We start from the raw sequence: 26,705 nt of genomic DNA, 5'->3' as shown, positions 1-26,705 counted from the left end.
AATGTGAAAGAGTATTCCAGTCAACACTGTCAAAAGCTTTCTCTAAGTCTACAAATGCTAGAAACGTAGGTTTGCCTTTTCTTAATCTTTCTTCTAAGGTAAGTCGTAAGGTTAGTATTGCCTCACGTGTTCCAACATTTCTACGGAATCCAAACTGATCTTCCCCGAGGTACGCTTCTACCAGTTTTTCCATTCGTCTGTAAAGAATTCGCGTTAGTATTTTGCAGCTGTGACTTATTAAACTGATAGTTCGGTAATTTTCACATCTGTCAACACCTGCTTTCTTTGGGATTGGAATTTTATATTCTTCTTGAAGTCTGAGGGTATTTCACCTGTCTCATACATCTTGCTCACGAGATGGTAGAGTTTTGTCAGGACTGGCTCTCCCAAGGCCGTCAGTAGTTCCAATGGAATGTTGTCTACTCCCAGGGCCTTGTTTCGACTCAGGTCTTTCAGTGATCTGTCAGACTCTTCACGCAGTATCGTATCTCCCATTTCATCTTCATCTACATCCTCTTCCATTTCCATAATATTGTCCTCAAGTACATCACCCTTGTATAAACCCTCTATATACTCCTTCCACCTTTCTGCGTTCCCTTCTTTGCTTAGAACTGGGTAGCCATCTGAGCTCTTGATATTCATACAAGTGGTTCTCTTCTCTCCAAAGGTCTCTCTAATTTTCCTGTAGGCAGTATCTATCTTACCCCTAGTGAGACAAGCCTCTACATCCTTATGTTTGTCCTCTAGCCATCCCTGCTTAGCCATTTTGCACTTCCTGTCGATCTCATTTTTGAGACGTTTGTATTCCTTTTTGTCTGCTTCATTTACTGCATTTTTATATTTTCTCCTTTCATCAATTAAATTCAATAGTTCTTCTGTTACCCAAGGATTTCATCATTTATGATCACTAAAATATACTGCACCCAATGCATCTCATGATATTCATACGGTACTTCATGCACAATACATCACTGATGTGAAAACTTACATCACCCTCAATGCCATCCTCCTGTTTCAGTTCTAGGTCTTGCTTTATATGGAGACTAGGCATTCCAATCTTTAGCAGACCTTCAAGAAACTGAAAAAAGAAAGAATGGCATATTCAAAGCTTCTGTCCCTTGCACTTGATTGGTGGTTACACATCATGTGGGGCTAAAAACCTATCGGTCACATGTATTCACTTACTGGCATTAGGTAACAAGAAACTGTCACGTTAAATTAGACTTACTTTCATCCCAATTGATCCACACATTTGAAATCAAGACTCTGTTTAATTTGGAGATAGACACATCGGACGGACACACACACACACACACACACACACACACACACACACACACACACACAGATATTTTTCTGAACTAACATTTTGCTCATTTTGCAAGGGAGACATGTTACTGTGGGTAGTTGGCTCAAAGAAAATTGCACTAATGCAATACCATTTCATTTCATGGAAAAAATTTCACACGCCGTGTAAAATATCATGGTAATTTTCTCCTTTTCACCAGTACCACTGTCATCCCATTTCATTCATTATTTAAACATTTAAATAGTGTGCCACCATTGTAATTTGATTTGAGGCAACTCTGCCAGGGATGGTCCCAGTCACCAGCATTGATGTAAGGCACTGAGCATGTCAGGATTTGCGTAAGCAGGCAGACATTTCTGGGTATCATTAAGCAAATCATACTATGTGACAAACTTAGAATTTCTACTGTTTTACTGCAACATTTATTCATTATTGTGAGGAATTGAATAAATTTATCTGCACAGAAATGCACTGTATTTGCTAATGAATGGAAGCTGTTGATTACTCACAATGTTTATGTAGGTGCCAACGTGAATTATTATTATTATTATTATTATTATTATTATTATTATTATTATTATTGATATTTGCAATTGCATGACTTGAGAAACTCCAGTAACATTACTAAACTGAACTGTGTGCTGTATGAATGAAGCCAAATAGAGAACCTTTTGCGTTTGAAGTGTGCAGGAGTAGGAAAAACTGGTCAATTGCCTGCAAAATGCTTGGTGAAGTGTGATGTGGTCAATGGCTTCAAGCTTGTAATACAATTCTATTGAGCTCTCCACTCTTTTCATAAGTCCAAGATCAACTGCAAGCTCTCTTATTACATGTAAAATACTGGTTCAGATGCTAACTCCTTTATAAAGTAATACACAAAATTTTACAAAACAAAAGTTAGATTTATGTAACCTAAGCTTTCTGTTATAGTGTTTGATTAGCTTTAAATTCTACTCCTCTACCCTGCTATTTAACTTATTTTTACTGTGTAATGCAAATATTCACTTTTTGTTTCCTTTTTAGATACTGGACCCGATATTACTAATATTTATTGGAAGTCAGAACTATGACTTGTTCAAATGGAATTCACATTGAATAACTTGACACATCACAATAGCATTTCTTGATTTTTGTTTTGGAATTTAAGTTAATTTTATTTTTGGATGGTTCCAGTCCTTCCTGCTCCCTTTCAGCCTATTTCAATCAATATATTACAAATAGAATCTGCAAGAAAACAGAACTGGCCATTTATGAGAAACTCCAAATATCATTTGGGCATTTGAATGTATCCATTACAATCGGCTGACAGCAGAACTTTCAATTACATGAAACGTAATTTGGTTCATATGACATTATAATTATGACATAGTGGTCTTTATACACCATGGAATAATGTCACAAACCACCACAATAAGGAAACTACTGTTGACAGTAGTGTGGGATGAGTCATGGCACCATGTAGATGACTGCATTAAGTACATGTCTTGACAGCCACAAGTTTGAAGAAGGTACTTTGGATTTGCCCAGTGTGAATGTGGAAACACTGATGCAGCAAGCTAGTTAAAATGCTTGCATTACTATTTTGCACATGGAAGCCACGTAAGTTCTTTGCAAAGTTCTTTTTATTTATAAAGTTAAAAAAAAACCTCAGACAGGAAATGAAGTTATGCATCTGCAACTCTGGAGGAAAATATGACCATCCAAGTTAAGCTGGTACAACTTTTTCATGGGCCATCCCCTCTCCAACCCCTAAGTGTATATTGGTAACACCTGTTGCAGGCTGTAATGGGAAGTTATGATGGCTGAAAAGCCGATTTATGTAGCCAATGACATATTTTTAATTCAATGGAGAGACAAACACAGTGTTTAATCTAACAACTACCTTGACATATCAGATGTTATAGTGGGATCAAAGTGAATGTTCAGGGAAAAAGCCTGTTTGCAGTGGCCAAACAAAAAAACATGTCACACTTAATGTAAAACTGGGTTTTCATGAATTATTTTTGCACTCTTCTTTTCGATATTGATTTGTATCCAGCAGGACTGTGGACAAAAACAGGAAATAAGGGCAAAGTGTCAGTTTTGAGGCTAACCTAAACCTCAGGGAAGGCTATATATCAAGTCTGCCACAACATAGATCCATCTCTGAGAGAAAGCTGTCGATAGTATTTGAAGAGAGGCAGTGAAACACTGCTCTACACCCCAATACAAGAACCTCTTGTAAGCAGCAGAAGGATACGACTATGCAGACAATGCCACTCACCAAAACCAGGATTGTATATCAGATAAAATTAATAAAATTTCAAAATCAAAGTTGCACATGTGTTCTGTATACACACATATATGATTATATTAAATTAACAGAATTGTCAACATGTATCAAAAGCATGCTGTGAAGTAAAGGCCATCCACAAAATGGTTAGTTTGTATCTTAATGACAGGACTGAGATGGTTAACAGCTGTGCATTGTCTATGATGTAATATACTCCTATTGGCTGCCAACAAACCGGTCCAGAGACATGATGGAAATATATACTTTCTACCATAAACTAGTGCAGTACGTGGAGCACTGTTTGTGAAGTTTAGCTAATAAACCTGTCCACAGGAGTTGTTGACTTGAGGAACTATGTTATTAATGGGGGCACATAAAAGCTATTTCAAGGTAACGTATGTCCATCTAAAGTACCTGCACTTATCAGGTCTCCATGGCAAGGACTAAGGAATGACAGAAGCCCCTGGTTCCAGTCAAGATGCCACAGGCTCATAAGCTTTCCAGTGTTCTTGACTTTGCTGGTTTGTCTTCAGTCAAAAGGAAATGGAGGGTACTGGCTCCATGATGTGCAGAGTACTGTTGATTGGACACCCAAACCAATGCAACTCGCTTATTTGGGCCTGAAGAATGCCTCACTGCAGCATCCAACCAAGCAGTGAGGGGTTGCTCCTCACTGTGAAATTCCGTGTCAGAACAGTGAGACTCAGACACACAGCAGCCTTGTGTAGTATACACACCACTATGAAGAAAAGTGGTGACACATACCACTGTGGAGAAGTTGATGCATATCCCTACATCATCTTTCCAACAAATGATACTAGCAACCGAGTTATTTATGTAACAAGTTTAGAAAAATAAAATAATGTTTTGAGTATAAAAGTACAGGGAATAAGATGCATGTCAACATCTTGTGTTCGCCAAAGTTCCATCTGAGATGTGGTACTCTGATGGTGAGTTTGAGTAAGGTATAGTACAATTACTGGAATTTCTGATCCACCTGTTACGGAAACTTTTTGTTTATAAATGCCCAAAAATGATTCAGCATTTTTCTGCCATCATCAGTGAGTACTTTTATTCAGCTACATGTTTCAAGATCTCATAACAATTTATGTCTTTTCACTATTACCCAATTTTTGTATATTTCTATTTTATATATGATCCTCTATATCTTTCTACGTACTGATAGATTATCATCTGCAACTAAAGTATGTTCCTGTGAGTTTGGTTGGCTAATCACCAAATCCCTACCCATGAAGCAATTTTGTTGCACCACAAAATTTCATGTCCATTTCGTAGAACTCCACTCACAAGCTATGATACTTTTCTTTACTGAGAACAATGTTTATATTCCTGTGTCAATCACTATTTACTATCACTTGGGTTTGACACTAATTTGGAACTTCTCTCTCTCCTCCGCCTGTGCCACAATGAAGGCTCCAATAAGAATATTTTTTGATTTTATGATGATCTCAGCTCCCTATTTTCTGACCTGTGTTATTCAGTGGAAGAAGATAGGGTACCTCTGCAAAGCCCATGATGGCACTATGATCAAGAAGGAATTAAACAAGTAGCAGGTTATACGCAGAACGCATTTTTTAGATTATAAAACCACCCCTAAAAAGACAATAAGCAGGTAAATGCAGATCTAAGTGTGGGTCACCTAAGTTTGGTACTCAGGAAAATACATCTCAAATGTCACCAAATTTAATGCAAACCCAATGTAAAAGTCAAGCTTGCAACAACTTGGAGGTAGTTGTGTGATTGGATTGAAGAGTTCCTAGATAACAGAACACATCACGTCATTCTCAATGGAGAGAAGTCTTCCGAAGCAAGAGCAATTTCAGGTGTGCCACAGGGGAGTGTTGTAGGACTGTTGCTTTTTCACAATATACATAAATGACCTTGTGGATAACATGGGAAGATCCCTGAGGCTTTTTGCAGATGACACTGCAGTATATCGAGAGGTTCTAACAATGGAAAATTGTACTGAAATGCAGGAGGATGTGCAACGAATTGATGCATGGTGCAGGGAATGGCAAGTGAATCTCAATGTAGACAAGTGAAATGTGTCGCAAATACATAGAGGATCGTTCATCATTGAGCTACAATACAGCAGGTCAGCAACTGGAAGCAGTTAATTCCATAAATTATCTGGGAGTAGGCATTAGGAGTGATTTAAAATGGAATGACCAGATAAAATTGATCGTCGGTAAAGCAGATGCCAGACTGCGATTCATTGGAAGAATCCTAAGGAAACGCAGTCCAAAAACAAAGTAAGTAGCTTACAACATACTTGTTCGCCCACTGCTTGAATACTGCTCACCGGCGTGGGATCCGTACCAGATAGGGTTGATAGAAGAGATAGAGAAGATCCAACGGAGAGCAGCACGCTTCGTTACAGGATCATTTAGTAATCGTGCAAGCGTTACGGAGATGATAGATAAACTTCAGTGGAAGACTCTGCAAGGGAGATGCTCAGTAGCTCGGTACAGGCTTTTGTTGATGTTTCGAGAACATATCTTCAGGAGGAGTCAAGCAGGAAGTTGCTTCCTCCTATGTATATCTCGTGAAGAGACCATGGGGATAGTATTAGAGAGATTAGAGCCCACACAGAGGCATACCGACAATCTTTCTTTCCACGAACAATACGAGACTGGAATAGAAGGGAGAACTGATAGAGGTACTCAAAGTACCCTCCGCCACACACCATCAGGTGGATTGTGGAGTATGGATGTAGAAGTAGTTATTAACATATTAGTGCTCTATTAGGCATTGTCTTACTGGATGTGGTATGCCACTGGCTTCTTCCAACTTCTGAACTCACTGACATAGTAAGTTACATGAAGACCTAGAGCTTCACACTGTAATGGAAACTGTCATTTTCCACATAGAAAAAGTGACAGATGATGCTTGGGACTGAACCCAAAACACTTGAATTTGTAGCTTCACACCCATTCAAGAAGCAATCCTCGTACTCTTAGAAAAGTATGTAAGCATTCAAGACAAGATCCAGAGTTTCATTAACTAACAGTGGCATTATACACACAATGCTGGAAGGAAAACTAGAAATGATTAGCTACAAAATCTGATATCCCATACGGAGGACCCATTAGAAAGATGCACCACAGAATGCAGGCAGTAATAGCTTTATTATCATGAAAAATCAGTACTGTACAATAAAATAAATCTGCATTTATCTCATTGCATGTTACTGAAGTTTGAAATCTGCATGCAGATAAGTATCAAATGTGAGGAAAAAATAATTTTAAAGTGTCAAATGTGATGTGGGAAAAAAAAGAACATTTGAGTTCCAACATACATCCATCCATCATAGTACATTAATGCTTAAGATACAGTCTGGTAAATATTGTATACAATCGAATTTCTCTATCATACTGTAGTGACAGGATATATATACATCTCAACTACATAACTGAAGACGCATGCCTTTAGATGGGGAGAAAGATGTGGAGGAAAATTACATCAATAAAGTACAACATAACATGAGGTTGGGCAAATATAGACAACATGAGCGATGTCATTTTATCAGGAGCTGTCCATCCACTTCCTTGAAGAAATTTAGAGAATCCATGGAAAACGTAGATCCAAATTTCCAGAGGACAATCTGAACTCACTCATCTCAAAATCACATCCTGTGACATTAGCACAGCTGTGATAACAAAAATTCCTGTGAAAATCTACAAAACATGTTTTCCAAAACATTAGCCTGTGCAACTGTTTAGAAAACATACACAAGAGGAAAATATTTATTCTGTTAGCAATAAACATGCCCAAAATAATAAATTCTCTAAATACAGAGATTGGAACATGAGCACTGGACTACTGAAGCATCACAGATTGCTACTGTTATAAACAAATTCTGAAAGATAGGAACATACTTCTGCCTAACAAACCTGGTAAGGTGATCAAACATGATTTAACAGCCAATACACCCAGTATGGGGAATGTTGTGGAATACAGTGAGGAACTGCAAATGTTAACAACATTACATAGTTACATGACAGCAGAGATCTGTACAGCAAATTCAAATGAAGCTAAATCCCCTGAATACCCATGGCCAACCTGAAGTTGAACATATGAGACCCACCAAGATAGCCTATATAAGAAGTCTTCCATTAATTTATAAGCAAGATCATATCTTACAAAACATGAAACAAAAAACGAAAACCCCAGAACTTCTGAACAAAAATGTTAGAAAAGGGATCAAAGACAACTCTACAAGGGCAAGTTGACAATGATGCATGTGGTAGCAAAACAGATGACAGTAACAGAAAACTCATATTTACAATGCTTTGCCTTAGAAAGTTTCTCCATTACAGAACATAAAAATGTATTTCACATTTTTGGCTGCAGCATGGATACTAAAATGACAGATACATAATTGACTAAGGTGGGGACCGGAGGGAGAAGGAAAAACCAAACTTTTTCTACACATTAGACCACTAGACCTGAAGTGGCAGTCATCAGATTAAATAAAACAAGTGGATCTTGCAGAACTACCTGTAGCAATTTAAGTGTTACTCTATGGAACAGTGGCTTTTCATGGGAATAGAAAAATGCACAGGTCATTTCAGTTTGTAAGAAGAGACGCAGGAAACTGTTTGGAGCTAAAGACCTGAACAGCAGATAATTTTGTTCTCCTATATGATTTTGGAAAGAAAACAGTTCGTCTGCAAGAATAAAAATGGATCCTACAGTCATTGATCAATTAAAATCAGTTGCTCTATTCACTCACAATTCTGCTGCAATGCAGTCAGCCAATGCAATTTTGAATACCAGATAAATTATGCTGATCAGAAACATTCACAATTTGATCCAATGACTGCCTAATATTAGTGAATTGTCTATGAAACAGACATAAAAATTTATTTTGGCTGCACTGATGAGTTAAACCTGGATTTCCTGCATTTTATGGGCTGTCACCTTAACCATTATGGACACATCCCTGCAATAATAAGAACTTGTCTGAAAATGGTATCTTGCAAATCATCCTCTTCAATTTCCTTCAGATTTAGAGTATTTGGAGTTCAGTGCTGGAACATCAATTTCCTAAACCAGCACTATGCAGTTACCAGACAACTACAAAAATTTGACTTTGATGATCAGAAGATTTCTGAGTGCTGTCAACTAAAAAATATTTCCTAATTATTAACACAACTGTTGGTAATTGAGACTATAGCACAAAAGTGCCTTACTGAAAAAGCTCCTGGTTCGAATCTTCTAGTCGGAACTACTAATTTTTGAAAACTTCCATGTCTACTAACAACTCGCAAATTTAACAAATACTGAATTGTAACGGTTTAGTAAAAATTACATTTTTTTTCAACATTCTACATATTAAAACAAAAATTTTGATACATTTCTGCGAGATTTCTTTATTTTCAATTTGATGCTCTCCATTTTTGTACCAAATTGTAATTTTTCCAACAATACTTGCATTTTATGTAACTTATACTTAAAAATAACTTTTTAATAAAGTGTGGTTCAGCATGAATTAAAATTACCATTTGTTTTACATATGGAATGTAAATAAAACTAAAAGAACTGGTAGCAATCAGTGTTATCTGAACCACCAATTTTATGATTATTATATTGTTATCCTATGCACTCATCTACAGACAACTGTATAATAATTTTGTTATACTTACCAGCACTCACAAATCACCCAACTGCCAAATGCATTTCTTGTTTCTACTTCTATGGAGAACTGTGTCATACTGCTTTACAAAATTATTGGCTGGTCGCTGACCTTAAAATCATGAACCTAAGATGAAAATCTATGAGGACACGAAAGTGACATCCCCTTGGCAGCCCTGGAGGCATGCTTGGTTAAGGTAATTGTTAAAGTAACTGGTCCTGAAACCAGGAGTTACAGCCACAAATCTGAGACATAGCAACAGTTTTCATCTGTGGGTTTGTATGTGTACCAACGCAGTCTCTCAGAATTGTTATTTGTGTTCATACAGATAATGAAGTAATTCTACAAATATACATGCTAAGACTATTTCTTCTGCTCCAAGACAGCACTTTAAACAATAGTGCACAGCCCCCACACCAAATGAACCATGGACACTGCCAAGGTAGGTTTGCTGGCATGTCAACGATACTGAAAACAGTTAGGTGCAAACACGAATAAGTATTATCTGAGGAGAAATCAAGCTAACACATGGTTCCTCAACAGAGGCAAAAGCCTTTTCAGCAGTTGCAGGAGCAGTGGTCTGTATGATCAACTGACCTGGCCTTGTAGCATTAACCAACTTCCTGTGCCAATACTGCAAGTAGATGAAAGCAAAGGGAAACCGCAGCTATGTTTGTTTTTTTTCTTCTCAAGAGCATGCAGCTCTACTGTACAAAATTATCTTAGGCAAAATATTCAGGAGGTAAAATAATCCCCCATTCAGTTCTACAGGTGGAGGCTACTAAGTAGGATGTTATCAGGAAAAGCAGGACAGGCACTCTAAATGTCTTAGTGTGGAGTATTACATACCTTAGTAGGATAAGTATATATCACTAGGGGTAAGATAGATACTGCCTACAGGAAAATTAGAGAGACCTTTAGAGAAATGAGAAGCACTTGGATGAATATCAAGAGCTCAGACAGAAAACCAGTTCTAAGCAAAGAAGAGAAAGCAGAAATGTGGAAGGATTATATAGAGTGTCTATAGAAGGGCAATGTACTGGAGGGCAATATACGGAAATAGAACATGATGTAGATGAAGATGAAATGGGAGAAATGATACTGTGTGACTAGTTTGACAAAGCCATGAAAGACCCGAGTCAAAACAAGGCCCTGCAAGTATACAACATTCCATTAGAAGTACTGATAGCCTTTGAAGAGCCAGACCTGACAGAACTCTACCATGTGGTGAGTAGGATGTAAGAGATAGGTGAAATACCCTCAGACTTCAAGAAGAATATAATAATTCCAATCCCAAAGAAAGAAGGTGTTGACAGACGTGAAAATTACCAAACTATCAGTTTGGTAAGTCATGGCTGCAAAATACTAACATGAATACATTACAGATGAATGGACAAAACCGGTAGAAACTGACCTTGGGAAAAATCAGTTTGGATTCCATAGAAATGTTTGAAAACATGAGGCAACACTGACCCTACAACCTGTCTTAGAACACAGATTAAGGAAAGGCAAACCTATATTTCTAGCTTTTGTAGACTTAGAGAAACCTTTTGACAATGTTGACTTGAATACTCTCTATCAAATTCTGAAGGTTGCGGAGGTCAAACACAGGGAAAAAAAGGCTATTTACAATTTGTACAGTAACCAGATGGCAGTTATAAGAGTCAAAGGGCATGAAAGGGAAAGAGCTGCTGCGAAGGGAGTGAGACAGGATTGTAGCCTATCCCTGATGGTATTGAATCTGTATACTGAGCAAGCAGTTCAGAAAACAAAAGAAAAATTTGAAGCAGAAATTGAAATCCATGGAGAAGAAATAAAAACTTTGAGGTTCGCCGATGACATTTTAATTCTGTCAGAGACAGTGTCTTGAAAGGAGAATAGAAGATGAACATCAACAAAAGCAAAATGAGGATAATTGAATGTAGTCTAATTAAATTAGTGATGCTGAGGGATTAAGATTAGGAAATGAGACACGAAGTAGTACATGAGTTTTCCTATTTGGGGAGCAAAATAACTGATGATGGTCAAAGTAGACAGGATATAAAATGTAGGGTGGCAATGGCAAGTAATGCTTTCCTTGAGAAGACAAATTTGTTAACATTGAGTATAGATTTAAGTGTCAGGAAGTCTTTTCTGAAAGTATTTGTATGGAGTGCAGTCTTGTATGGAAGTGGACGACACGGACGACAAACATTTTAAACAAGAAGAAAATAGAAGCAAACATCAAACAATGGAAAATCCAGGATGGAATGTAACAATACCAGAGAAGGAAAGTTGCTACTCACCATATAGCAGAGATGCTAAGTCGCGATAGGCACAATAAAAAGATTGACACAATTAAGGCTTTCAGCCATTAATTAAGGCCTTTGTCAGCAGTAGACACGTGCACCCTCGCACCCTCGCACGCACGCTCGCACACTCACACGATCGCAGTCTCAGAGAGCTGAGTAGTGTTTTCTCAGCTCTCTGCATGTACATGTGTGTGTGTGTGTGTGTGTGTGTGTGTGTGTGTGTGTGTGTGTGTGTGTGTGTGTGTGTGTGCGTGTGCGTGTGCGTGTGTGTGTGTGCGTGTGTGTGCGTGCAAGAGAATAGAAGCTTTTGAAATGTGGTGCTGCTGAAGATTAGATGGGTAGATCATGTAACTAATGAGGAGGTACTGAATAGAATTGGGGAGATGAATTTATGGCACAACTTGACTAGAAGAAGGGAACGGTCGGTATGACATGTTCTAAGGCATCAATGGATCCCCAATTTAGTATAGGAGGGCTGGGTGGAGGGTAAAAGTCAAAGAGGGAGACCAAGCAGATTCAGAAGGACGTAGACTGCAGTACATACTTTGAGATGAAGAAACTTGCACAGGATAGGGTAGTATGGAGAGTTGCACGAAACCAGTCTCTGGACTGAAAACAGCAACAGCCTAGGAAGGTTAGAGACTTTAAATAGGTAAATTGGATAGGTTGTATTCAGTTGTAGTACGAACTGAAGTGCAGTGGCAGAAAGGACAGGACTTCTGGTCAAGCCAGTACAGGATTATCAGCAAAAAATCAAATAGGGGCCATGCAGGGAGAGCCCTAGTAATGAGCAAGAAAATAGGCACTTGAGTAAGCTATTGTCAACAGCAATGTCACTGAATTACCATAGCTGAAATAGGCATGAAGAAAATACAACAGTGGTAGATATTTGTATGGCAACCAGACCAGCAGAAGAATGGAATAGGAAAAAGTTTGATGAGTAATTATTCAATAGCTAAGGAAGATGACAGCCAATTCTAGAAGGTAATTAAATCCAATAGTAGGAATAGGATGTAAAATAGTTAATGGCACAAATTACTGAAAGGGTGAAGCCGCCAGGTAGAATTTTGCACATTCCATGAATTAGTCACTGCAAACACTTTTTTCAAGTATCATGAAAGAAGCTTGTGTATGTGGAATAACATGGAGAAACCAAAAGGTTTCACACAGATTATGTAATGTCAAAAATAAAGATTTCGAAACAGGAATGTAAACTACAAAACATTTCCAGTGCTAGATGTGGACTCTGGCTAGAGTTGTTTTATTAAGTGCAGAGTAACATTGAAGAAATGGTAAAAGTAGAATTTAAGTACATGGGATTTGGATAAACTTACATGAACCGAAACTCATTGATGGTTTGAAAATGAGCATTAGGCAACAAGTGATAAATAGAGGGTAAGTATACACTGGGTGATGAATAGGCAGCTTTGAGATGAAACAGTGAAGGCAGGAGGAAACATAGGTAAAAAGTAAGGCCTAGTAGGAATACCTTCACAACTCATGAGATACTGAATTTAATTGACGAGAATAGAAAATACAAACATGTAGCTATTTAAGCAGACAACAGGGAATACAGGCATTACTGGAATGATGTTGACAGAACATGCAATATGGCTAAACAAGAATGGTTGTAAGGCAAAGGGGAACAAACTTGCGCAAGAAAGGGGAAAGGAAGTAGTTGTCGACAAGACTGGTAATATCATAATATGACCAGAATTTGATACAGCACTAAATGAGCGAAGTAGTAACAAGGCCATTGCAGTTGATGACATTCCCTCAGAATTATTGGGATATATGGAAAAGCCATCCATGACAAAATTATTCCACTTTTGTGCAAGATATGAGATAGTTGACATCCAGAGATACATCAACCAGAGTGTAATAATTCAAATTTGAAGAAAGGCAGGTGCTAACAGGTGTGAATATTATCAGATTAATATGACATGCTTGCAAGAATGGAAAAGCTTTTAGAGGGTTAACCTTACATAAGATCACTTTGGGTACCAGAAACATGTAACACAAGGCAATACTGCTACTATGGCTTACCTTAGAAGATGAGTTAAATGAAAAGAAAATTGTGTTTACAGCTTTTGCAGATTTACTGAAATGCTTTTGAAAATGTGGAGTTGACTGCACTCTTTGGAATTTGGGCAGCAGCAGAATAAATAGACAGGAAACAAAAGTTTGTTTGCAACTTTCACAGAAACCAGGCACCAGTTGTAAGACTTTAAAGACATGAAAGGGAAGCATTGAGTAGGAAATGAGACAGGCTTGTAGCCTACATCTGATATGCACTCTGTACGACGAAGACACGAAGGAAATCTGGAAAAAAGTAAAGCAAACTGTGTGTTTACCAATGACAATGTAATTCTATCAAACAAAACAGGCATCTTGAAACTGTCAATGAAGTGATGTGTGGGAGGTAAAACTCTGAAGAGTAAAATTGGATATCATCACTAAAGGAGATTGTATGACAAACATCAATAAAAGCAATGGAATCTAGCTGAAATAAATCAGGCTATGTTGAGTTTCAACTAGAAAATGAGACACAAAAAGCAGCAGCCAACTTTCGCTATTTGGGCACCAAAGTAACTGACAATGGCTGAAGTAAGAAAGAAATAAAGTGAAGACTAGGAATATCAAGGAACATGTGCCTAATAAAGAGGACCGTTCACATCTAATATAAATTTAAGTGTTAGGAAGTCTTTTCTGAAGATATTTGCATTGCAGCCCTGTATGGAAGTCAAACATAGATGATAGGCAATTCAGACAAGAAGAGAATGGAAGCATCTGAAATGTGATACAGAAGAATGCTGAAGATTTGATAGGTAAACGAAACAACAAATGAGGGAGGAACATAGGGACCAATTTCACTAACACAAGGAACCTGTTAATAGCACAAATTCTGAGGCTTTTAGGGGTAGTGAAGTTGGTAATGGAGGGATATGTGAGGGTAAAAAGTGTAGAGGGATGCTATGGCTTGAAGACTAGAAGCAAGTTCAAATGGATGTTGGAGGTGACAGTCATCAGAGATTAAGAGGTTTGTGGAGGGTAGTCTAGCATGGGCAAGTGCATAAAGCCAATCTATATTATATTCACCAAAATTGAGCCATAACATAACACTGCTTAATTTCATACAGTCACACAAATTCTAGAATTACCTGTTGATTCACTTGCTCATACATTTAAAAAATCTGCCAGGAGTTCTTTTGAGAAGACAATTTTAGATATATTACAAAAAATTGTCACATATTTTAAGTCTATGACACTTCTAAAGAATAAATGACTCATTCTTTTCAGAGTGGCCTTCTCAGTGACATTCAGTAAGGTGCATTTCATTTCAATGGTAGTGATCTAAAAGTTATATGAATGATCAGTGACAAGAAATTTGAAAATTTATTAGCATCTTGCACTTCATTTTCCTATGCTGCTACTTTGAATCATATTTCCTACTCCCATAATCTTTATTTACTCATCGGTAACTATTTTATACAAAATGCACTTCATCATATAAAAAAACAATAGTGTAGTGAAATCAGTGGGTACAACCAGAATCTTTAATATTGAAATCAACAATACCCACACCATACAACTAATTGTAACATGGATTTTCTATTAGCTAATCACACAGTTTTATTTTGAAATTTTAAAATGATGTGGATGAAGCAGGGAGGGAATAATAAATAAAACTTTTGAGGTCATTCACTTTGTGAGAGTTTCCTGTTCTTGCTAGCCCATGCCTTGGGATGTGGATGTTTGCATTACTTACAGTATCTTGATTGTAAAATGTGTCCTGGCAACACATTCTTTACCATTCTTCCTGATGCCAACAGCAGAGTCAGAGATATCAAAAACTATTAGTATTCTAAGCCTGGTAAACAAATACAGGCACCATTATATATTATGCCTAACATATTCCACAGATTTTTTTTATGCCACTGATATCAGCAGAATACACAGGTATCTGACAAAGGAACCAAAATATGACATACAGAGTGTGTTACAACCAAACACTACTCTCAGTTTACACATAAGGTACCACAATCTTGAGGCCTTTTCTTCCAGATTTGGTTGTTGTGTTTTTCCCAGGTCACTTTCCCATCAACATGAAATTTGGCACATTTACTTTCTATACTGACTCACAGACATGTACAATGAAGGAGTGTTAAAAATTGAGATTCTGGACAAAGCCCTTCTTCTGAAATAGAAAACACACACACACACACACACACACACACACACACACACACACTGTCTCTAAGAACTGAGACATGACTATCTGCTTTTGGCATGAGCAACAATCTGTTAGGGTGGGTTGTGAGGTGTGAGGTGGCACGGGGCAGGGAGAGAGGGATAGCAATGTAAAGGTGAGAGTAGGGGTGGGGGAAGATAACATGTTCTCTGTGACACCATGCAAGGATGTGGCAGAGATAGTATGGGTTGCTAACAGCAGTTTTGGGAAGCTGTACTGTGGGAGGGGAAGGGGAGGAGAGAAACAGAGAAAGGGAAAATAGTAAGTGCACAGTGCACTGGGAGGGTGTGTGTGTGTGTGTGTGTGTGTGTGTGTGTGTGTGTGTGTGTGTGTGTGTGTGTGTGTGTGTGTGTGTGTGTGTGTTTGGGTTTTTAATTGTATTTTCGTGTTAGTGGTCATGTTTACATAATGACGTCATAGGAGTCATATTGGAGTCGTAGTGTATGGTTGCTTCTGCCGTATTTGTGATGTCATGGATCAAAGTAGATGGGTGTAATTGGACACTTCTGTATTTGTGACTGACAAGACAAGGCATGGGAGATTTGTTTCTGGGATAATACTTGAAAGGAGGCTGTGCAGGCCTCAGTGTGACCCTTAGTATATTCCTTGCAACCACATTGTTTCCCAATATTCTTAGCTGGTGGAGTCTCCTTACATTTCCTTTCCCCATAACACACTGTATCAGAAAAAATCTACCTTGTACTCCAAATTCTTTCATCACCACCACTACTAGCACCACTAGTGGTATCAACTGCAGTAGTAGAAGTACTGCCAGTATTAACTTTTAGTTCATAGTATTATTCATTGCTTATTGAGACACCCAAATCATTGTAATACTATTTGTCATATCAAAACTTAGTTTCAGGAAAATATGATACAAAAATGGTACAGTATTTGTGAAACCGTGGTCCAATTTAATAGAGGGCCTGATGGAACTAATCAGATCAGGTTCAATAAACAAACCAGTAAGATCATAAAAATGTCATCAATGAATCTTGATCTGGTGAAGGGTGTGTGATTCTGGATGGTTAGAAAGGAATCGTCTAGGAGGCATATGAATGAACTGGCAGAACATGGCGCCATACAAATGCCCTTTGATGTGCTGTAGATTTGTTTGTAGGTGGGGCCTTCAATGGAGAATTGTGGGTGAGAATCTAGTTGGTCATGGCGACCAGGAAGGGGCTGTAGGTTAGGAGAGAGTCAGACACTAGGAAAGGTACTGTTCAGTAACAGAAAGCCATGGGTGTTGGGGGATATAATCATAGAGGGTGATAGCACTGACAATGATGAGCAGCGTGCCAAATAGTAAAGAAGCAGGAACTGTGGAGCTCAGTGAAGGAAATGATTGGTGTCTTTTGTGGCAGGGTAGGTTGAAGATGAGCAAAGATTCCGTCTTTGGGAGCACATTAAAAAACAACACACACACATAACAAGCTTATCTAAATTGTGCAAATGGAAACTCTTCGTACAACATATCAGTCATCCCCATAAGCCTCAACATTCACTAGTCTGTATGCTCCACCCCACCTATTCCCTACCCTGCTCTCGTTCTAGCACTGCACACACCTACCCCACAACTCCACGCCCCCCCCCCCCCCGCCCCACACAGCCACTCAACACTGCACCTAGCAGCCCTATTCTGTCCTCCCCCCCCCCCCCCCCATGTCCTTGACAAATACCACAGGCAGCACAGCATCACCTCCACCCCTACCCTGCTATCCCTCACTTCCCACCCCACAGCAGCTCTTTACCTCTCACTCCAACAGATATCTACTCACATTAGATGTGTTCATGGCCTAGTGTTGTTCTGTATTTCATATGAATTACTTTGTCCAAAAGCTTAAATATTTAGCAGTCAATTCATTCTACCTACCTGCAACCTAAGGTCTCCTCAATGTGTTGAGTTGGAACGCATGCTTTGTATATCATTACTCTATCCTGACATTTCCCATGTTTGATTTTAATTTCTCTGTTCTTTGGAAAACACAACTGAAGCAACTGAGTTTTGCTTGTCACCATTGGTCCAGTTCAGATACAACCTCACATGAAAAGCTTGAACAGCAATTGCTCAGTTACACAGCTTTGAGCTAATGGAAAAACAGATACATTTACAATACAGATGTAACACATGATATGAAGGTGCAATATAGTCCTCACTTCCATAGTTATTCCAAAAAGAAGTGATAAGAAGATTGGTACAGTGAAGGCATGTGTGCTATATCTACAACTACTTTCCTTTACCAACTGCTGACATTTTGATATCAATGCACAAACTACAATACCACTAGAAGAATGAACAACATGAATATGAGCACGACACTACACACACCGAGTTCTTAGAGAGAAAGGTAAGTGATAAATTCGAAGCACAAAGGTTTTCTTCTTTGGGGGGGGGGGGGGGGGAGGAAGGTCCTACTTGACGCAGACTTTGGCAGCTGACGCTAACAAAAACCTGACAAGGCTACTTTTATAACATGACATTGTCTAGCACGAGGGTACATTTGTGTTTTCACTGCTTCTAGAGAAACTCTCAAGATGAATGATTCAGAGCAGATGACATCTTTACAGTGTCACAGGAGTGTTTTGATCTAGCTACATGAAACAAATTACAGCGCTTTGATGAAGAAAGAAATGAAGGATATATTTTCAAAACCAGCTCAATGAGGAGTGAATTTTCCATAAAATGTTGATGGCCACACACTGGAAAATTGAAAATCCTGCTAATCTCAGAAAAAATGAATCAAGGAGTGAGCTCTAACAGTAACTTCAGCATGTTCTAATTTGCCTGAAGCTGACAGTGACATTCTGCTATAATTACTTCTTTTATGATCACCAAACCAGTAAGCATATGTTGTATGTTACAGACGTGTCATACTTGAGCCCACACAGTTTAACTCTGTGATTATATTCAGATTTAAGTAATTTATTTGATACTAAATATTTAGAGTGGTAATGTGAAGATCTACTGGTTAAAGAGCACTGCAAACATTCCAACATTCTGCAGTTAAAACTGTAACACTCCTTTTTTTCCTTTTAGTTTCAGCATTACCACCATTTCTTTTTAGGGTTGTACATTACACTACCAACTGCTGTTTCATTTAATAGTATTTAAGCTCCTCAAAGGATTTCAACAACTCTTGGTCCCCTACCATTTCCCTATATTTAATAGATTCTGAATACCTACTGACAAAACAAAAACAGATCAAGAACGGTAGTATTGCTAACAATAACTTTGAGGGTATAAAACCAATTAGATGAACAATAGCAAAAATTATACACCAGGAAAGGAATATTGTAGGTCGTGAGTTTAGACTTCTCCATCAGGCACCATGACGAATAGACTGCCAAATATTGTCTTTACAATAAATCCACATATATATTCCTCTTGTCTGAGAAAGCAACTCTGGTCAACTTAAAAATTGACCACAAATATAGCATATGATCAATTCGTCCAGCAAACCATACAACTGATCTACAGTAGTAGCTAAATCATCTGCACTCTAGCAAGTGGAGTCCACTCGTATATTACATAATCATATCCATTAATAATGCCTCTTTCTAAAAAAGGAAGAGATCTAGACATTAACAACACACCGAACTAAATCTCAAAGCAGAAAATTAATTTGTAACAAGTGATTGCTAATGTCACAACTCAAGAACATTTGACAATTTCCTAGTAGACAGCAAACATGTGATCATTGACTACTGGGATGCCAACATCACACTAGCAATAAGCTGCTGAAATTTTGAAACATATTAAATATTAGAGAGCAGCATCATATACTACAAGACACCAATCCATTGCAAATATGTTGCACAGCGAACACTCACAACTTCGTTTGGTCAAGAAGCAAAACCAACAGCCAATACCAAATTTTTCATCTGACAAACAACAGGACATGTAATCTGCTTGTTTACACACCACACTGCACAAAGAAATTAATGAAACAATGGTAAAAAATACAAAAAGCTATTTACCAAGGATTCTGGTTCAGCATTTATTTCATTCTTCTCTTTTTTCACCCAACTAGTCCCCTTGCAGTCCATGATTGCCCTCCTAAGCCACTGAAAAACAAGAAAGCCAAAGTTATATGTTTACATTGTTATTATTCAACATAGTGCACAGGCAGTATTTTCTGGCTGCAGCAAATGAGTCGATGCATATGAAAAATTTAAAAATGGCTGAGGGACAAAGAACCTGACAAAATGAACTGATTTACAACTTGCTGGTTATGAGGACTCTGAATCCTCAGTGTCATTAATGGTAAACAAAACTCAATGTGGGAGAAAACGAAAATCCCCACACAATCGAAACAAATGACTTTCAGTTACTGTTGTTACTTAGTAGCATTTGCTTGTGGTAATCAGTCTTTTTCTGAATATGGTAGCTGACTTTCTTTTTCCACATAAATTTCTAAGTGTCATGTGAAGCAACTAAGATAAAGTTAATTTACCAGACAAATCTATTTACTGTAGACAATTTTACATATGAAGAATAAAAGATTAAAATGAGTCTTGAGCTATATTGATACCTGTTAATGTATCCTGCAAATTCCTTAATATATAAAATAATGTAAGAGTTTTATAATTATGTTCTTAACAACATATGCAAGAACAGAAAAGAATTATTTCTCAATCATACTGGCTGCATTTTCAATCAATCTATAAACCCATATTTGCTCATGGTATTCAGAAAAGCAGAACATGAAAATCCACCCATAGAGACAGAACTTTCTTTTTTTTTCAGTCAGTTTAGTATGTATTTTTAACAACTGTTTCCTTATACAGTAATCTATATTCAACGTTATCAACTCAATATAGAGCAATGCTGCAATCTTTACCCAGTCACTAAAAAACACACACTGCTGCCTGCACGTTGCATAGAAAACTAAATGATTCTTGATTGTCAAGATTTAACAACGAGTAAATTCCTCTAACAAGACTTAGTGAAATTACTTTCTCATAAGCGTATCCATGACAATGTTCTGTGGTTTTCGGATGCTTTTGTCGGTGGCAATTACACATACCCATTAGGCCTTACAGAGTCAATTACATTCCCATATCCTTCCATAGACTGAAACGTGCACATTACTACAAACAGCAGTTAACACTATTTACTAAACTATAGAGCACATAGGCACATTGAAAATCCATGGAAAACGCTACACAATGAATTCCCTCTACATCATTCTCTTTCATACCAACATAACCAATCCCTGATACTCTGTATTAACGTATGCTAACGAATCTGATGTATCGGCAGTACAACTGTTTGCGCTACAACCCGGGCGAACTACAGATCAGATTACAGTGAACTCTTACTGTCCCTATGCCTTCCTTCACAAATATTGTTACCGAACTTCGCATGCACAACACAAGTAAATATAACAATATGAATGCAGCGTGTGTGTGAACTTCATGAGGGCCTTTTTTCGTCCATGACAAAGTATTTCACAATGACCTTCACTTTCTCTAACCATCACAGCATATAGACACTTTTCCCGTAATTACAGACAACACATCAAAATATCTGGCGGTTCTTTTGCTAAATCACGGGAAACATTTAGCAATTTTATCGGACAGTACGAAAACAGCAAGCACATTACATACCCACGCGTCGATCTGGTATTCTTCGTAATTGCCGAACAGCACAGGTACGTAATGTGCGCTAATATGTTTGTCTAAACACTTGTCACCTCCTGCTCGCAATGCGGAAACACAAGCTCACTGAAAATAACAAGTGTTTGGTTCTGATACACACAACCTGAAATAATTACTTACGAAATTCTAAGGCTATCTCAAACCATAACCAGAAGCGCCAAGGATGATACAAGAATTAAATGTGGAACAAACTTATCGTTCAAATGTGCCCAATAAATGAAATTAAACTAATATAATAATTGTACGAACAGTTACTATAGCATCATTACAAGGCATTGGAAATTTTTCCTTCGAGGCAGTTAGCTGTAATGATAATAAAAATTAAGTATTGACGTAGTACCACACTCAATATGTGTCTTTCCGTGATTTCCTGTCTCCACCATCAAATCACTTGCATATTACACAGAAAACGCAACACAATACCGTACATACGCATGACACGAACTACTAAACTCTACAGTTATCTGCTGCTGTGGTCAAAGTCAATCAATGCGGAAGAAGGAACCTACCAAGGAGGTCGTTCTAAAAATCTTGGAATCAGAGCTGCGTATCTGCTAGGAAAAAAAATTAAAGTCATTTGTTGGTTAATTTGGGGGAGGGGACCAAACAGTGAGGTCATCGGTCCCGTTGCTGAAGGAAGTCGGCCGCGCCTTTTCAAAAGAAATGTCCTGGCATTTGCGTGAAGCGATTTAGGGAAGTCACTGAAAACCCAATCAGGAAGCCTGGACTCGGGTTTGAACCGTGGTCCTCCGGAATGCGAGTACATTGTGCTATAACTGCGCCACCTCGCTGTTTCATGAAAGTCGTACGGGAAACTATGTGCTTTTTATTAACTTTTTTCGTAATTGCAGGTATGGTTTCGAAATCTACAAATAATTCTACAGTATTTATGGATACTATGGTCACACAAATTAAAAAAACAAAAACATTGTTCACCCAATCGGCTACATGACAAAGCTTCAACTAAAACAATATTGCGAAAAATATATGCTGTACTTACTAAATTTTAAAAATAATAGTACTAACGAAAACAGAGACCTCATGGCTTGAAGTGTAATGTGGAATGTATGATTTGTCAGCTTAATAGTGTCTTAAGGAACCATCCACCAGATTTTAAACAAATTTAAATAAAGCAATGCTTTATACAACTTTAGCATTCCGAGAATCCCTCATCCCTAACTTCAGAGCATATCAACATGACCAAAAGTGCATGTCTGAGAGTTTTCTTAAGTTAATAGTGCTGTACGTGAAATAGTTTGTAGTAAATCTTCGTTCATGATTTAAGCCCAGTGCACATGTGCAACTAATATGACACCCCAGGTGATGGAATACTGGAATGACACCACAGTTAAATGAGTAAAGACACAGTTTTCAGTTACATCACAAAAATTAAGCAACATTTATCTTGCGACATAAGGTTCAACTCGATTCTACTTTGTGACTCCACTTATCATTCCCACCAGTGAATTGCGTCATTTGGCTGCGTCCTTTTGACTGAATTTCAAAGCACCATCACTGTAATTTGGTTTACATTTCATAAAATTGTCTTGTGTGTGATTCGCATTCTGGAGTACCAAAAACGTTTAAAGACCTGTTGTTAGCAGCATTATTACAGATCCTTAGCTGTAGGGGACGTTCTTTTTCTGGAAGTACAAGAACCATCACCAGAAATACAGAAATTTAGACAAATAGGTTGCTTAAATTATAGATGGCTGAGCCTGAAAATAATGGCAGTGAGATTTCTGGGGAAAATTTAAGAATATATCGAAAGAATAGGGTAACGAGAAATTCGTTGCAATAGACAAAAAACTCAAAGCCACTATGATGGCAATTGAAGCTACATGTGAGAATGTTTCGCTTCAATGACAGTTTTCAAATCATACTGTACTCATTGGGGGAACTTTAGTAATTCAACAATCAATTAGGAAAATTACAGTTTTGTTAGTGATGGGTGTGGTAAGACACCCTGTGAGACATTACTAAACGGCTTCTCTGAAAACTACCTAGAACACACAGTTAGGAACCTCTCTCATGATGAAAATATATTGTTTCTAATGGCAACAACAAACAGACCTGACCTCTTTGAGGATGTCCATATCAGTGAACATGATATGGTTGCGACAGCAATGACTTTTTTAAATTTATTATTATTTTTGAATTTATCTGTTGTTCCAGTGATCCAAGTTGTGACACTACCACAGGACATGGAATGTGTCAATTTTATAAGCTTTTGGTCAGAATTTATGGTAATACACAAAACAAAACAAAATCAGTGAACAGTCAATTAGGTCCCACTACAAAATAATACATTTTAGAGATAGAGATTACAAATGAAAAACAGTAAACATTAACTTAAGTCCTACTACAAAAAATACATTTTAGAGACAGATAAAGATTACAAAATAATCAGTGTTACAGAGAAATAGATATTACAAAATATATGTTTGCAATAAAAATATTCGGTATTACAAATACAAATTTGGGCATACATTTGCAATTTACAGTACAAGAAATGTTAAACACTGTAGTTCAATGACGCTTCTATTGTATAAAATGATCCTTGCAATAGGAACTGCCTTAAGGTTTTTTGAACAAGAGGTCTTCATCTACCAAACACTTAATTCTTGAAGGGAGGGCATTAAAAAATCTTACAGCAACTGAAATGGACTCCTTTCTGCACCATACTTAGATTTAGCTGTTCATAGTGGATATCATGCTTCTTTCTATTCAGCTTAACAGAGTACTAACAAAGTAGAAAGAATAACTTAAACAAGCATATATATACACTGCTTGTGTCTGTGTATATGCGGATGGATATGTTTGTGTGTGTGTGTGCGAGTGTATACCTGTCGTTTTTCCCCCCTAAGGTAAGTCTTTCCGCTCCCGGGATTGGAATGACTCCTTACCCTCTCCCTTAAAACCCACATCCTTTGGTATTTCCATCTCCTTCCCTCTTTCCTGATGAAGCAACCGTTTGTTGCGAAAGCTTGAATTTTGTGTGTATGTTTGTGTTTGTTTGTGTGTCTATCGACCTGCCAGCACTTTCGTTTGGTAAGTCACATCATCTTTGTTTTTAGATATATTTTTCCCACGTGGAATGTTTCCCTCTATTATATATATATATATATATATATATATATATATATATATATATATATATATATATATATATGTGTGTGTGTGTGTGTGTGTGTGTGTGTGTGTGTGTGTGTGTGTGTGTGGGTGGGTGTGGGTGTTCAGTAAACTAGATAAAAAATCAATAGTGTCATATCTCAATGAGGAACTGAAAGTTTAAGCACAGGGCAGCAGCATGTAGAGGAACACTGGTCCAAGTTTAAAAGAATAGCTGAGCATGCACTGGATAGATATGTACCCAATAGAACAGTTCATAATAGGAGGCACTCTCTACAGTATACAGTTACTGTAAAGAAACTGCTAAACAAACAGAGACTACTGTGTAATAGATGTAAAACAAAGCATAGAGCTGTAGCTAGAGAATTGCCGAATAAAACGCATTTGTCTGTCAAGAGATCAATGTGTGAGGCTTTCAATTGCTGCCGTAGCAGAACATTGTCAAGTGTTCTGTCAGCTGCCCACGTCGAATATCGATGCTGTGACTCTGAAGTGGAGCTGTGAAGGAATAAACATAGCTGAACCCAGACCAGGCAGACCTCACGTACTGATGGGCAGGAATTGCCAGGCATTGTTGTCAAATAATGTTTCACAAAACCCAAAGCAATTCTGGTGGTATGTAAAGGCTGTTAGTGGCACAAAAGTTAGTGTCCAGTCCCTAGTGAATGAAACAAGAACTGAAACAGAGAGTAGCAAACCAAATTCTGAAATGCTTAACTTTGTTTTCAGATTTTCCATTGCAAAGAAAAACCAAGGAGAAATGCCCCAATTTACTCCTCATATCACTGGAAAGATGAGGGAATAAGTACTAGTGTCAGTGGTGCTAATAAACAGCTGAAATAGTTATACTTGAATAAAGCTCGAGGGGCCAATGGAATCCCTGCCAGATTCTATACCGAATTTACAGCTGAGTTAGCCCCACTTCTAACTAAAATCTGTTGCAGATGCCTCAAACAAAACATGGTGCTTTAATAGTTGGAAGAAAGCACAGGACACACCCTCTATAAGAGGCTGGTAGAAGTGAACCAGAAAATTACAGTCTCCAGTATTCTTGACATCGATTTGTTGTAGAATTTTAGAACATATTTTGAGCTCAAACAGGATGAGGTGTCTCTAACAGAATTACCTCCTCCATGCCAGCCAGCAACGATTCCAAAAATATCAGTCATGTGAAACCCAACTCATTCTTTTCTCACATGACATACTAAAATCTTTGAATCAAGGCAGTCAGGTAGATGCAGTATTTATTGATTTTCGAAAAGCATCAGACTCAGTACCGCACCTGTGCTTGTTATCAAAAGTACGTTTGTATGGGGTAAAAATTGAATTTTGCAACTGGATTGAAGAATTTTTGGTAGGGAGCGTGCAGCATGTTATTTGGATGGAGAGTCGTCATTACGTGTAGTAATAACTTCACATGTGCCCCAGGAAAGTGTGCTAGGAACTTGCTGTTCATAGCGTATATTAATGACCTTGCAGACAATATTAACAGTAACTTCAGACTTTTTTCAGATGATGCAGTTATCCATAATGAAGTACTGCCTGAAAGAAGCTGCGTAAATTTTCAGTCAGATCGTCATGAGATTTCAAAGGCATGTAATAACTGACGACTTGCTTTAAATGATCAGAAATATAAAACTGTGCACTTCAACATGAAAAAGCGTAATATCCTATGACTATAATACCAGTGAGTCACAGTTAGAATAGGCAAACCATAAAAATACCTGGGTGTAACACTTTGTAGCGATGTGAGATGGCTTAGTCGTTGGGAAACCAGAGGGTAGACTACAGTTTATTAGTAGAATACTGGGGAAGTTCAATCAGTCTACAAATGAAATTGCTTACAAATCAGTCATGTGATCGGTTCTAGCATATTGGTCAAGTGTGTGGGACCCATACCAGATAGGACTAACAGGAGATATTGGAAGTACACAGAAAACAGCAGCACAAATCGTCACAGGTTTGTTTGATCTTTGTGAGAGTTTCACAGAAATACTGAAGAAGCTGAACTGCACAATTTGAAGATAGACATAAACTATCCTGAAAAAGGCTACTAACAAAGTGTCATGAACCGACTTTGAATGATGACTCTGTGAATACATTACAACCCCTTATGCATCGCTCACATA

General features: G+C 37.8%; 1 protein-coding gene across 4 annotated transcripts in view; it reads right to left on the bottom strand.

Moving 5' to 3' along the window:
* The window catches only part of LOC126427048 (zinc finger protein 3 homolog), a 580,742-nt gene extending 558,843 nt beyond the window's left edge, over positions 1–21,899 (bottom strand). For all 4 annotated transcript variants that reach the window (XM_050089220.1, XM_050089221.1, XM_050089217.1 and 1 more), the window contains exon 1: positions 21,785–21,899. The gene's annotated coding sequence lies outside the window, so the exon portion shown is untranslated. The remainder of the gene's footprint in view (positions 1–21,784) is intronic.
* Positions 21,900–26,705: the final 4,806 nt, after the last annotated feature.

Source organism: Schistocerca serialis, chromosome 11 (genome assembly GCF_023864345.2).
Source record: "Schistocerca serialis cubense isolate TAMUIC-IGC-003099 chromosome 11, iqSchSeri2.2, whole genome shotgun sequence".
Classification (NCBI taxonomy): Eukaryota; Metazoa; Arthropoda; class Insecta; order Orthoptera; family Acrididae; genus Schistocerca; species Schistocerca serialis.
The sequence above is the reverse complement of the archived record's forward strand: the minus strand, read 5'-3'. Positions and strand labels throughout refer to the sequence as shown.